Here is a 12,596-nt window from a genome sequence, read left to right as displayed (position 1 = left end):
GTGACCTTTTCCCCACATGGTGAGCCTTGGAGACGTAATGAAAAAGAACCGTCAGGAACAAGTCTAGGGGAATGCCCTCTTACCAAGCGGAGATTAAAATGAGGCTGGCCGGCTAGGGTTTCGTAGCACTTCATTTGAATCTGGAAATTAATATGTGCCCGACTTTCCCTTTTTTCTCCGGTTAATCACTAGGCGGATAAAAGGATGTGTCTGGCAAGGTGAACCGTATGCTCATGGCTTACAGCTGCCGTGGAGTCTGCAGTGATAAGGCTGTAGGACCCCCTAGTGGAATGCTGCCCTGCGTGAGTGAACGAACACCACTGGCTTGGAATTTGCCTGCATTGGGGCGGGGGTGACTTCTTCCTGGAAAAAGGTGCAGGTTCCCCTTGTGAGTAAGACCCATTTCTGTCGCCGACCTGCCTTCATTATCCAATGGAGAGCCGGCAGGACCACCTTCTTCTCTCTTGCTGAATTTGGTATCTCTGCTAAGAGCAAGTGAACATTCTAGTAGAAATTGGGACATTCTTCTTTATCATTTTGAAGTGCAAAGTCTTCTGTCATTGGCTTTATGGTGTGTATTTCCATATATCCCGTGGGCGGGCAGCACCTGTATCTTCTGCATGACTTCTGGTGTCACTGGAAGGATTTCAGTGCATTTTTGTGGTTTAAGTGGAGAGCTGTTTGCAAGCCTGGCTTTCAAGTCAATGTTTTCATGTGGGAACAGAAGGTGTAAACGTGAAAATATGTCTCACTCTTTCCTTAAAATGGGACCTAAAAATGTTTTCTAAGAATGCATCTTGCAGAATTGCATGTGATTTCTCTGGATTATCTCAGAAGGCAGGAGCAAAGAGCAAAATAACATCTGAAAGAAAATTCTGGAGAACATGGTCACCGTGGGTTTCTATTGATAAACTCTCAGTGGCCACAGGGAAAAAAAGGTTATGTTTTCAGAACTTCTTTATTTGTGTCCTTTTCCCCCAGAGAAATAAGTATGAATCTCTATTGCCAAATCAGAGGCAAAGGAAGCAACCAGTTTAGGAAGTGTGGGGTCAGCGAATGTGGAAATAGCCCAGCACTGCCTCGAGAATTCTAAACGCTCTTCTTTTTTTTTTTTAGTGCTATACGTCCTAGTTCAGCATGAGAGGATTCCGTAAAACCTGGTTCTCCGCAGATGGCGATGTGTTCAGCCTCCTTTGACATGGAGCTCTCACGGGAATGAGCTGGAATGTGGTCACCACTACACTTCAGAAGAAGAGGACATGATCCTTTACATGGGGAAGATAACAGCTGCCCCTCGGGTCTTGGGGGGCCCGTGTGTGTAGGTCGTGCATTTTTAGAATCTCCCCTCGCACGGTCACTAGGAACTTCCAGCAATCGCCAGTGGATCGTTCACATGACCTTTTGGGAGGTCCAAATGATGAGAATGGACCCAAACAGTAGTAGTAGTAGTAATAGTAATAGTAATAGTAATAATAGTGATAGTGATAGTGATAGTAATAGTAATAGTGATAGTAGTAGTAGTAGTAGTAATAGTAGTAGTAGTAGTGATAGTGATAGTAGTAGTAATAGTAATAGTGATAGAGATAGTAATAGTAGTAGTAGTAGTGATAGTGATAGAGATAGTAATAGTAATAGTGATAGTAATAGTAATACTAATACTAATAGTAATAGTCATAGTAGTAGTAGTAGTAGTAGTAGTGATAGTAATAGTGATAGTAATAGTAATAGTGATAGTGATAGTGATAGTGATAGTGATAGTAAAGCCCTCCACTGTTGTCCAGGCAAATGCTGGCACATTCTCTCACTGTAGAAGCCGTGATCACACAGACGGGTCGGCTCTGCGTGTTCCAGCCTGGAACCCTGGACCCCTGTGTCTCCAGGACTCCTGGGGATGGCATTTCTCCCCCATGCTACCATCGTTGAACGCATTTCTCTCCCATCTTGGAATTCCACGTGAAGCACCAATGCCGTTAGCGTGAGTTACTTCGTGGCTGCTGTTTAAGAGTTCTCTACTAAGCATGGTCAAGTGTTAGTCTGCTGGGGCCACCATAACAAAGGACCACAGACTGAGTGGCTTTAGACACAGAAATTTATTTTCTCAATGCTCTGGAGGCTGGAAGCCCAGAGCCCAGGTGTCGGCAGGCTATAGTCCCTCTCCTGGGCTGGTAGATGCCTGCCTTTGCCCCACGCCGTCCCTCTGTGTGGGCCTGCGTCCTGATCTCCTTTTCCTATAAGAACAGCAGTTCTATGGGATGAAGACCCCCACCAAAGACCTCACCGAAACTTAACAGCCAAATAACAGTGACATTCTGACATACTGGAGTCGGGGTTCCATGTATCAGTTGCGGGGAGGGGGGTACAATTCAGCCCCTAACAGTTTCTGTGCTCCGATTCGCTGATGAATTGAAGCAAAAAGTTGAATATGGACACTTGGCCAATTAACAAATAATGGCTGAGCATCTGGGAAGAAGTGAGCTTGAGCGGGTGCAGGGGTGCAGGGGTGCGGGGATGTGCAGCTCGTGGGACCAGCCCTGACCTCTGAGAGCCTCCTGGCTGCCAGACAGCAGGCGTCTCAAAGAAAGGGGGTTGGAAGATGAAGTCTGGGTGAAGACCACCTTGAAATCAAGGTTCTAATTTTCACGGAAGCTTTCCCCTGGCACATTTTCTCTTCTCTCCTAGTAGAAAAAGGAACTCTTTTCTTTCCTTTCAGAGACAACACGCAGAGAAAGCAAGAACAAAATCCTCCGCTGACACGAGCCACCTCGCCTTTGTGTGTTAGAGTTTGAAGTGCTGTTGTTCTGGTTGGAATATTCAAAACGGATGGAAATGTGTAACGGAGACCGTGAATGACACGATCAAGAGGGACGCGGATCCAACAGTCCCTTCCGCGCGAATGCGACCGGGGTCTCGGATGTCACGAGAAATGAGTATCTATTAAAGCCCAGTTTTTGTTACTTTCTTTCCTGGTGTTTGGCTTTCTACCATATAATGGGAAATTAGTAGAAACACATTGAAAACATCATTGTGAACAGGTGCGTGATTCAAGCAGCCCGTGTTTCAGAGACAGCTGAAGCATGAAAGCGAGTACTAGCAGATAAATGTGTGTGTAATTTTAGAGTTAATAATTATGTTGCATAATTTTCTTTGGAAGAAGAGTTTATAATAACATTTTCTAAAAGTGCCAAGCAAAGTAATTACACACTTGGCAAGCCATAAAAACTAAACAATTTGGCAAATGCCTCATTAACCAAGTTCTCAGGTCAATACAAGGTTTTATTTTGTTTAAAGCAGGAGATTAATTTTTTAAAATAGGGATTACATCTTACTTTATGGTTTCACCATTTTTCTTGTAATTACAATTTTATTTACTAATATAATGTTTTAAAATGTGAGTCTTTCTTAAAAGTCAATGGGGTAAAAGGAAGACGGACCCTTCATCAAATGAGCGGGTTCTAACAAGTCCCAGAAACCAGCACACTTTGGTTCCTATTCCCAAAGAGCCAGACTCATTATTTCCAGCTTCACGGAGGCAGGACTTCGACATTTCCGTAGAATACATTTTTGGCGGGCATTTAGCTAACGGCTACAGAAATCTGTCTGAGGCCAAGGGCATCATTTTGCGAGTCCATCATATACTTGGAAAGTACTGCGACGGGTCCTACTCCTGGGTTGTATTACTGGGAGGTCCTGAGAATGTGGAAGTGGAAACAATTCTTCATGTAAATTCTGTGGGTCCACCAGTCCTCTTTCACGAAGCTTCCATTTACACTGCTGTGCTTGCTAATCATCAGCAGCTGGGAGCCAATTAAATAGCAAGCCTGGGAGCACAGCCCAGACGGAGGGGGTTTGAGTCAGAGGGGCCTGGCTGCCCTTCGTTGATTGATTCGGTTGGTTCCTTACCAAGAGAGTTCGCCCACATTTAAAAACTATCGTTAAATTAACTTGGTGCATTTTAAAAAAAAAAGTTATTTATTATTTTTTATTAACCTATACTGTATTATTAGTTTCAGAGGTAGAATTTAGTGATTCATGAGCCACAGATCACACCTAGGGCTCATTCCATCGCGTGCCCTCCTCCATGCCCACCCCCTGGTCACCCCGTCCCCCACCCGCCTCCCTCAGTTTGTTTCCTAGAGTTAAGAGTCTCGTATGGTTTGTCTCCCATTTGTTCTAAATTTCTTACAAATGCAAAGTAAAGTTAAGCCACACGTAATGCCATCTCTTAGACTATATGGAATCATGAGTAAGTCGCAACCATACCTATTTATTCCCCTTTTATAGGTGATAAGTCTTTTGTGTTTGATCCACAAGAATTTTTCTTAGGTTTTAGGAAGTCTCGTGGATTCCTTAAAAAGAAGTAAATGTCCTCCATTGTTGGACCACGGCTTGTCTGCATGACTTCACACCATAACTTGACAAATTCACGCATCAATCCATAAAGATTCTTCTGTATAATGGATCCTAGGGTTTTCTTCTATGGTCATACCCTCGCTTATTTACGTGTACCCCATTGAAGGGCATTTAAGGGGCATCTGGGTGGTTCAGTGAGTTAAGCCTCTACCTTCGGCTCAGGTCATGATCTCAAGGTCCTGGAATCGAGCCCTGCATCAGAGTGTCTGCTTGGCGGGGAGCCTGCTTCCCCCTCCTTCTCTCTGCCTGCCTCTCTGCCTACTTGTGATCTCTGTCAAATAAGTAAATAAATAAAATCTTAAAAAAACAAAAAATAAAAATAAATCAATAAAAAATGAAGAGTGTTTATGATCCACGGGTTCTAGGAACTTATTGCTGTGAAAGACTCTTTGGGTATATACCGTTGTCTGCTACATTGTTGTCTCTGTAACTTAGACATCAAAAGTAGGATTCTTTCATCCAAGAGTTGTGCACATTTTAAATTTTGATACATTTGGCCAGATCAGTTTTCCGAGGGGCTGGGCCGATTTGCATTCATGCCAACACGAGATGCACCCCGCCTCTACCACGCCAGCATCTCTGGACATTTTCGATCTTTTGTTCTGCTATTCTGTAAGCAGTCAAGGTATTCAACTGAAGTGCTATTTTGCATTTAATTACGGGTGATGTGTAGAATCTTCCCACGGGCTTATGGAGTTTGGCTCGGTTTCCTGGCCCAAATAAATACGTGGATCCACAGATTTTTCTAAGATTCAAATTATCATTATTAATACTATATTGATTATTATAATTAACGACACGATACTCGCTAACAGTTAATGAGTACTCGTACGTTTCATCACTGAATTTTCATGGCCACGCTTTCTCGTTTACTCGTTCAGTAAGTGTTTCTTCCGCACCATGCCGTGTCATGACGATGACATGGTGAGTGATGAAACAGGGCCAAGTCCTCACGGGAATGGAGGCCCCACCTTCCCGTAGAGATGGACAAGCTGGAGCCTACAGGTGTGGAGAAATGCACTCAACGGTACACGTCTAGCCAGTTGGGCAGTCGGACACCAGGAGCCACGTTTGTAACTCCATCCTCTAAAACAAATACAAACAATGGTGTTGGCTTTTCCATGGTGAAAACTATTTTTAGTCACTACGTGGTACCCCAGTCAGAATTAAATTAAAAGTAATTAAACCCTAAATTCATAAGTGGGAAGGGGCGGTCTCTTGCTAAAACAACTTTTGCCTTTATGTTTCGATTCATCTCCCATCACTCCCTTATCCATGCCTTGGTTCCCAAATGTCCAATATGAATTATGACATCTTCCTATTATAATAGCAAAAAAAGCCAACAGGTGACCTCTAAAAATCATGTTTGAAAACAGATAAGTGCATTTAAGTATAATTGATTGCACAAGTAATAACGCCCAAAGTGATTACACAGTCTAGTACTTACAGAAGTAATTACACTTCAGAAAATCAAAATTAATTTGTACACTTCTGATGTACTTTTAAGGCTGTTGACATTTTATTGTAGTGCTTCTAATGAAATGAAAATTATTAATAATTGTTCCTACTTGAGTGTGACAAATGTCATTTGGCTGGAAAGGCAGAGGCACCACCGAGCAGTGCCAAGTTACAATGTTGTTCAAAGTTGGGGGTGGATATGAATATTCAAAATGGCATCAGGCATCTGTGTACGCAGCAGCAGCTGATAGACCGTACATCCTGAAGTGGATGGGGACGACGTCGCCGTCATGGTCTCCTCCTCTTTAATGGCCAGGCAATTAGAGTGGCAAAGGACTGCAGGATGCGTGAGTGTGAATCATGCCGACACCTGTGGTCTGCAGGAGGTCACGAAGCAGATGGACACAGCATGAGAAAGCCTCCCTTATCTCTGCCATCGCCGGCCATCCCACGGGCCCTTCCCTGAGAAACATTCAGAGAACGATTTTTGCAGCCACAGGAGCCTGACGACAAACGGAGACTCATCAGCTCGCATGGCCCGTGGTCCACCTACCAAATCTGAAATCCGTCATTTCCAAAGAAAAGTAAAGCCAGGGGTTCACAGATGGGTTTTCATGTAAACAAATAAAACAAAAATTAAATGAAGCAAGCTACTCCATTTAGAGGGACATACAAGATAGCCTCATGCGGATCTATGCAGGGGTGCCCGGACCCTAGGCCAATACTCTCCCCCCCAGTGTGGTAAAATACACATCAGAGTTACCATTAGTGACATTCATTTCTTGCCCTTGGATGTGCAACCATCCCTCTAGCCAGTTCCAGAATTTTCCATCGCCCCAGGAAGAAACCCTGCATCCCTTCACGACCTGCACATTGGCCCCAGGCAACTCTCAGTCGACACTTGGCCTCTGAGGACCTGCTCAGTCTGGACATTTCCTGTAAGAGGGCTTCTTCTACGTCAGCGGCCCCCAGTGTCTGGCTTATGTCTCTCTGCACGCTGTTGCTGAGACCAATGCACGTCACAGCACCAATCAATGCGTCATTCTTCTCTATGGCCACCCATGTCCTTGGGGACAAAAGCCCAGATCCTTGCCATGACTGCCGTAAAGACCTGTTTTGTCCTTTGCTCACTTCACACGACACACCCCCTCCCTGGATTTCTTTCATTTCTCAGACACACATCAACTTTGTAAATAATTTAATTCCTCCCTAAGTCTGTGGGTGCCTATTCATGGCTGAGACACCAGGCACAGAGTTAAGAATACCCCTGTATACACAGTTCCCAGCACACGGCAGGTGCTGAGGTAGGTGGGAAGCAGGAAAGCGCTGGGCTTTTGCCACCCCACATACAAGGATCTCCATGATCCAGCTTCTGCTAACCTCCACCCCGATATTCCACCAGTTCCTCCCCCTTCCCCCTAACATCCACCACTGGACCTCGGACAGCTCCTAACCCTGCCTCTGCACCCTGGCTCGGGATGCATCCCTCTCGAACAGAAAAATTGCTCTGGATCTTTCAACACTCACAGCCAATGCCCCCTCTTTCGCAGGACGGAGCTGACTGCCCACATGAAGTCGGTAACAGTGTGACCCGCTCCCCCCACCACTCAACTCTGCCCCATGTCCCAGCTCCAGCATGTCCCGGCGGCAGGCACAGAACACACATCTGCGACCTGGTCTCCCTTTCAGACTGCATGCTCTGTCTGTCGCCTGCCATCTCCACCGAGCCTCCTGGTGGCCCAGATGGGTTCAGGAAGTGATCACTGAGTGAACAGGAAACAGTTGGCAGGAGCGGGGTGCACAGGCTCTTAGAAGATGTGGGGGGGGTTCTGGCTTTGCATTGTGCTCAAACTGACCCCCACTTGCAGCTCTGGTAACAGGCCCACAAGGTCAGCATCATGGTCTGTGTCAGGATTCCCTGGGGAACAGAACCAACGGGATGTGTGTGTAGACAGGGGGTACAGGGGAGAAAGAGAAACAGAGAGAGATAAATTTTAAGAAACTGGCTCATGTGGTTACGGAGCATTGGGGAGACCAAAAGCTGCAGGGTAAACCAGCAGGCTGGAAACCCAAATTCACATCCAAAGGCAGGCTGCTGGCAGAATTCCCACACTTTGCTCTATCCAGGCCTTCAACTGATTGGATGAGGCCCGCCCACATTATGGAGTATAATCTGCTTTACTCAAAATCCACTAATTTAAATTAATCTCATTCAAAAATACCCTTATGGAAATATTCAGAAAAATGCTTAGCCAAATATCGGGCACTGATCCATGTTGACACATCCACACTGACACATATGTCAGACATTTCCAAACTAACACGTCCTTACATTTCTGGGTCAGAAGCTCAAATTAGAGAGACAGGGAGTCTGTTCTCTACAATTTCTCAACAGAAGTAGTCACATCAGAGATACCGTGTGGATCGCTCCCACGTGGACTAGCCCCCAGTACTGGACATTCCGGAGACATCTATATCTTTGGCAGACTTATCCAAACTCTGCCTAGAACACTCTGCATCCCCTGGACGTTTCTCAGGGATGCATAAGGATTATACCAGTTACCCAAGGAATTCACCCAGAGTCCTTCTGACTTGCCAACATTTCCTTGAGGAGAAGGGTGTTCATCGGCCCTTTTCCTCCTGTTTACTTTGTCCCGAGCGATAGTCATGGTAACAAACTAATCTCCCAAAGAAAATCAGTGCCGTTCTGTGTTGACATTACTAGATAAGAACACCTTTAAAAAAATGTGTAACATCTCCCCAAGTAGGCGTTCTCATGCTGGCCACCGTGGGGTGGCATTTGAATTATGCGCTGAAAATAACACAACTAAACAATGAGTAAAGTCTTGATTTAGGCACAGAATTTAAAAAGTTGGCAAAATCTCCTAGTCAGAATTTAGTTGAGAGTCTCATAATTTGGAAGCTATCGAGCCTAGCCAACACCAGGCTGTGGGTGCCTCCCATAGGGCAACTCCCCTCTAGCGGGGAAGCAGGAGGCCTGGCCAGTCCTCAGGCTGAGTCTTGAATGAGATCATTCAGGTGAAGAGCAGGGAGCCCTGTGCTGTTAAGAGGCCAGTTATGAGCTCAAACATGTGGACTCAAGAGATAGGACCAGGGAGCCCACAGCCAGGGAGCCCGTTATCATCTGCGTCCTGTCTCAGGGCCCTTCTCACCCAGTGGGCACAGCCTGAGAGAGCTTCTGGAAGAGCCCCGGGTCCTCTAAGTGCCGGGATGGTCACAGTCATTAGGTAAACCACCGCCCCACTGAGACAGACCTGTGTGGACTCTCAACTAATTCGTCAGCTATCGATGGCTGAAGGCTCCTGCTGGCCAACTTCACCTGGATACACAGACACGCAACCCGAAGTCCACTCCATGGGACGTCTTGTCTTCGTGAGACAAATGTCTCTGCCCTCGGTGGCCTCCCCATGGGGGCTACACGGCAGGCAGCTTCCCTGGGCTGCCTTCTGACCGAAGTCAGGCCCGAAACCTCCTGTGCTGGGGGAGCCCATGGGAGGCAGGTGCCAATCACTCCTTCCTTCTTTTCGGTTTACCAGCCAACCCCACCGCAGACCACCAGGACACACAACAGTCCTGTTGCCCCACCCCAGCTCAGCCAAGACACTGAGTTTCTTAAAAAAAAAAAAAAAATAAAGACAAATTCTGCATGTTTTCTTGATCCTAAACTCTGAGGTTTCTTTCAGGAAATCATTCTTTGATGAGCTGATTTCTAAATAAGCCTTTCCTGGGGCTGTTGCTTTATTTTTGTGCAAAATCTATAACCTTACACAATCATGCACATCGTTTTGAACACTCACGCGGTTTTGGGCACGTGACTTGTGAGCCCACAAGGATAACGACCTCGTCGCACCGGTGCTCTGTGACCAGGGGGCGGACGGTGACCCCAAACAGCTTCAGTCCAAGCCTTGGACAGACGACAACCTCCAGGTCACAGTCCCAGAGTCCCGCGGGCGAGCGTCCATGGCTGCCCCTTCCCAGGGAGCCCCCGCCGTCCCGCTCCCTGAGAAGCTCCAGTTTGGTCTCGGGCAGCGTGCAGCCAACCAGCCAGCCCCCGGGACTGAGGGAAAAAGCAAGTCCCGGTGTGCGGCCCCTGCTGGGGCAGAGCTGCGGCTGCGGTGCGAGCCAGTGCTAGGAGAACAGCCAGGCAGACGGACACGCGGGATGCGCACCGTTAAGAACGTCTCTGTTACTGGCCCTTGGATCCAGGGAGGCTGCGGCCCGCACCAAAGACCACTAGAACGCAGCCAGCGACTTTGGACTCTGAAAAGCTAGATTTTTCCGGGACCCTTTTGACCCAGGAGAACTCCAGAAACCCCTAGACCTCGGGGTCTTTTCCGGCACAACAGGTGTTCCAGTACCTGCTTGGGGAAGCGCACGTGGTCACGGGGTGGGATGACCTCTGTGGCAGCTTTGCGACCGCCCTCCCTCCTCACCTCCCGCAGAGTCAACCTGAACGTGGTTTTCCAAAGAGGAAGGGGAGAGGCTACCTGAACTCGCCCCCCCTTTCCCTCTCTCCTCTTCCTTCCCCTGCTCCCTCCCTCTGTAAAAACAAACACTGGGCAGGACGTCCGGCTCTCCCAGGAGGAACTCCTGACCGACCTCCGCCTCCTTGTCTCCGGCGTCCCACACGGTGCTCCCGCCTGGCGATTCCTGGTCCCGGGAGCGAGCTAATCCGTTAGGAAGGGGACAGGTCGCCCCGTGGCAGCCACAGATCCCGGCTCCCAATCTCATGTTGCTCCTGGTTTTAGAGAGAGTCCTGCCTTCCGGCGCGTGTAACTGACGAGGTTAATTAACAACCGTGGCTTTCAGGCACCAGTAATGATCGTTATCAGCACAACAAAGGACAGTACAGTCTTCCAGTGGGAATCGCTGTTCCGAGTTTCCTTTTTGCCTGGGTTAGGAGCACGCGGAGTGCTTTGGAAGTTCAGAGACACCGGTTTGCCAGTGTTGGCAGCAAGTCTTTCCGGCTACAGAATTACCACCACAGACAGCTCTGCCCTCGTCACCCAATCAACGTTGTCATTTACTGAATTCCGGAGTTCTCGACTCAAAATGAAAGACCCTCCCCTGGTTATTATTAAGCCATGATGCTAATCTTCATTTCAGCACAATTCAATGTTACTCAAATTGTTTAGAATTTTTTAAGTGAAAAAAAAAATCAGGGATTGAATTGTCTGCAAAACAAGTGACTGTTCTCGAGGGGAGGGTGTTGGCTGTAAAATGCCATCTATAGTGTTTCTGTGCTAACCTGCCGTCCCCACAGAAGTGCTCATTTAAAGGACAATGAAGGGGCACCTGGGTGGCTCAGTGGGTTAAAGGGTCTGCCTTCCGCTCAGGTCATGATCTCAGGGTCCTGGGATCGAGTCCCGCCTCGGGGTCTCTGCTCAGCCGGGAGCCTGCTTCCTCCTCTCTCTCTCTCTGCCTACTTATAAAATAAGTAAAATATTTTAAAAAATAAAATAAAATAAAATAAAGGAGAACGAAGCCGCGTACAGGGGGGTCTCTCCCTCAGGGAAGCGCAGCCTTCCGTGGGCGCCTCTGCTCCTGGGGCCGGACTTGAGCTCCAAGGGCACAGTCAGAACCTCGAGAACTGACCAGCTGAGTTAACCACCCTGTGCTGATGAGCGCGGAATACAGGTCTCCTCTTCGGCATGGGCCAGGGGGTGGGGCTTTCCCGGCTCCAGGGCGTGACCTCTTGATACTACGAATAAAGTTTTATTGAAAGCAGACCCGGCTCGTGTTCACGGGTGGCCTGGGCTCGCCCTGCGACGGAGGAGCGGTTTTAACGGAGGCCGCAGGCCCCGCGAGGTCACGGCAGAACCGACAGAGACTCGGGACAGCATGCCACTGGGCTCCCAAGCTGCCGCTCAAATTCTTTCCTTACTTCTGTCTTAAAAATAACAGAGCTGCCCCGAAACACACACACACCCCAGCCTGAGATTCTGCGCACCTGCTTCATAAGGGAACTGCAGTCCTGCCGACGACTCTCCCTCCCTGACCTCCTCCTGTGACGGCGCGACGTCCCTTCAGCCGCTTGAGGCTCACGAGGCCTGGTGCTGGCCTGCGTTTCTCTTTATTGACTCATTTCATCACACAAAACTGACCCAATCTTCTTATTCATCTGTCTCCGAAGGAGCAAAACTCTTTAATAAATATGCCCGTTCCTTTAGGTCTGGGAGGAAACGGAGCAGATAGTTACCTGTGCTGTGACATCGGGCGAAGGGGGCCCCTCGCTCCACGTAACCGGAGCAGCCAGCTCGGCCCGGGGACGACTAAGTAAGCGCCCACACACTCTCTTTACGGCCAGTGAGGGCCGCGTCCCTGAAGCCAAGACGGGAGACCTATCCCGGGTAGGGTGCGGGTTTCATCTGATGGCAGATTCCCTACGGGGCTGCGTGCCCGCGGGCGGTGACGGCAGAAGTCCACCCCGGGAGGAAGTCGTGACGGGAGGAGCAGAGAGAGGGGGACGGAGCCAGCTGGGTTTTCACGGAACGAGTGAGAACTCACACCCGGGAAAGGGCCTTTGGCCCGGTCCGGGAATCCTCTGGGAACCTCATCAAAACACGCCTTCCTGGACGGACCGGGGAGAGTCCAAGCCTCTGCGGACACGGCCCTCCTGAACCCCGCTCGCCGGCTCTCCCGCAGCCGCCTGGATGGGGGCTTTGCTCCCCGGGGCACGCCACCGCCTTCAGCCCCATCCTCGGGGC

The 12,596-nt window shown here is 48.6% G+C and overlaps 1 long non-coding RNA gene across 1 annotated transcript; it reads right to left on the bottom strand.

The window, feature by feature from the left end:
• Window positions 1-5,502: 5,502 nt before the first annotated feature.
• LOC123927012 lies at window positions 5,503-10,607 on the bottom strand. Its single transcript, XR_006815346.1, has 3 exons — window positions 10,489-10,607; window positions 9,687-10,247; window positions 5,503-6,330 (listed from the first exon to the last, which is right to left on the bottom strand). It is a non-coding gene; the product is annotated as an uncharacterized LOC123927012 (long non-coding RNA).
• Between the last annotated feature and the right edge of the window lie 1,989 nt (window positions 10,608-12,596).

Source organism: Meles meles, chromosome 16 (assembly GCF_922984935.1).
Source record: "Meles meles chromosome 16, mMelMel3.1 paternal haplotype, whole genome shotgun sequence".
NCBI lineage: Eukaryota > Metazoa > Chordata > Mammalia > Carnivora > Mustelidae > Meles > Meles meles.
The sequence above is the reverse complement of the archived record's forward strand: the minus strand, read 5'-3'. Positions and strand labels throughout refer to the sequence as shown.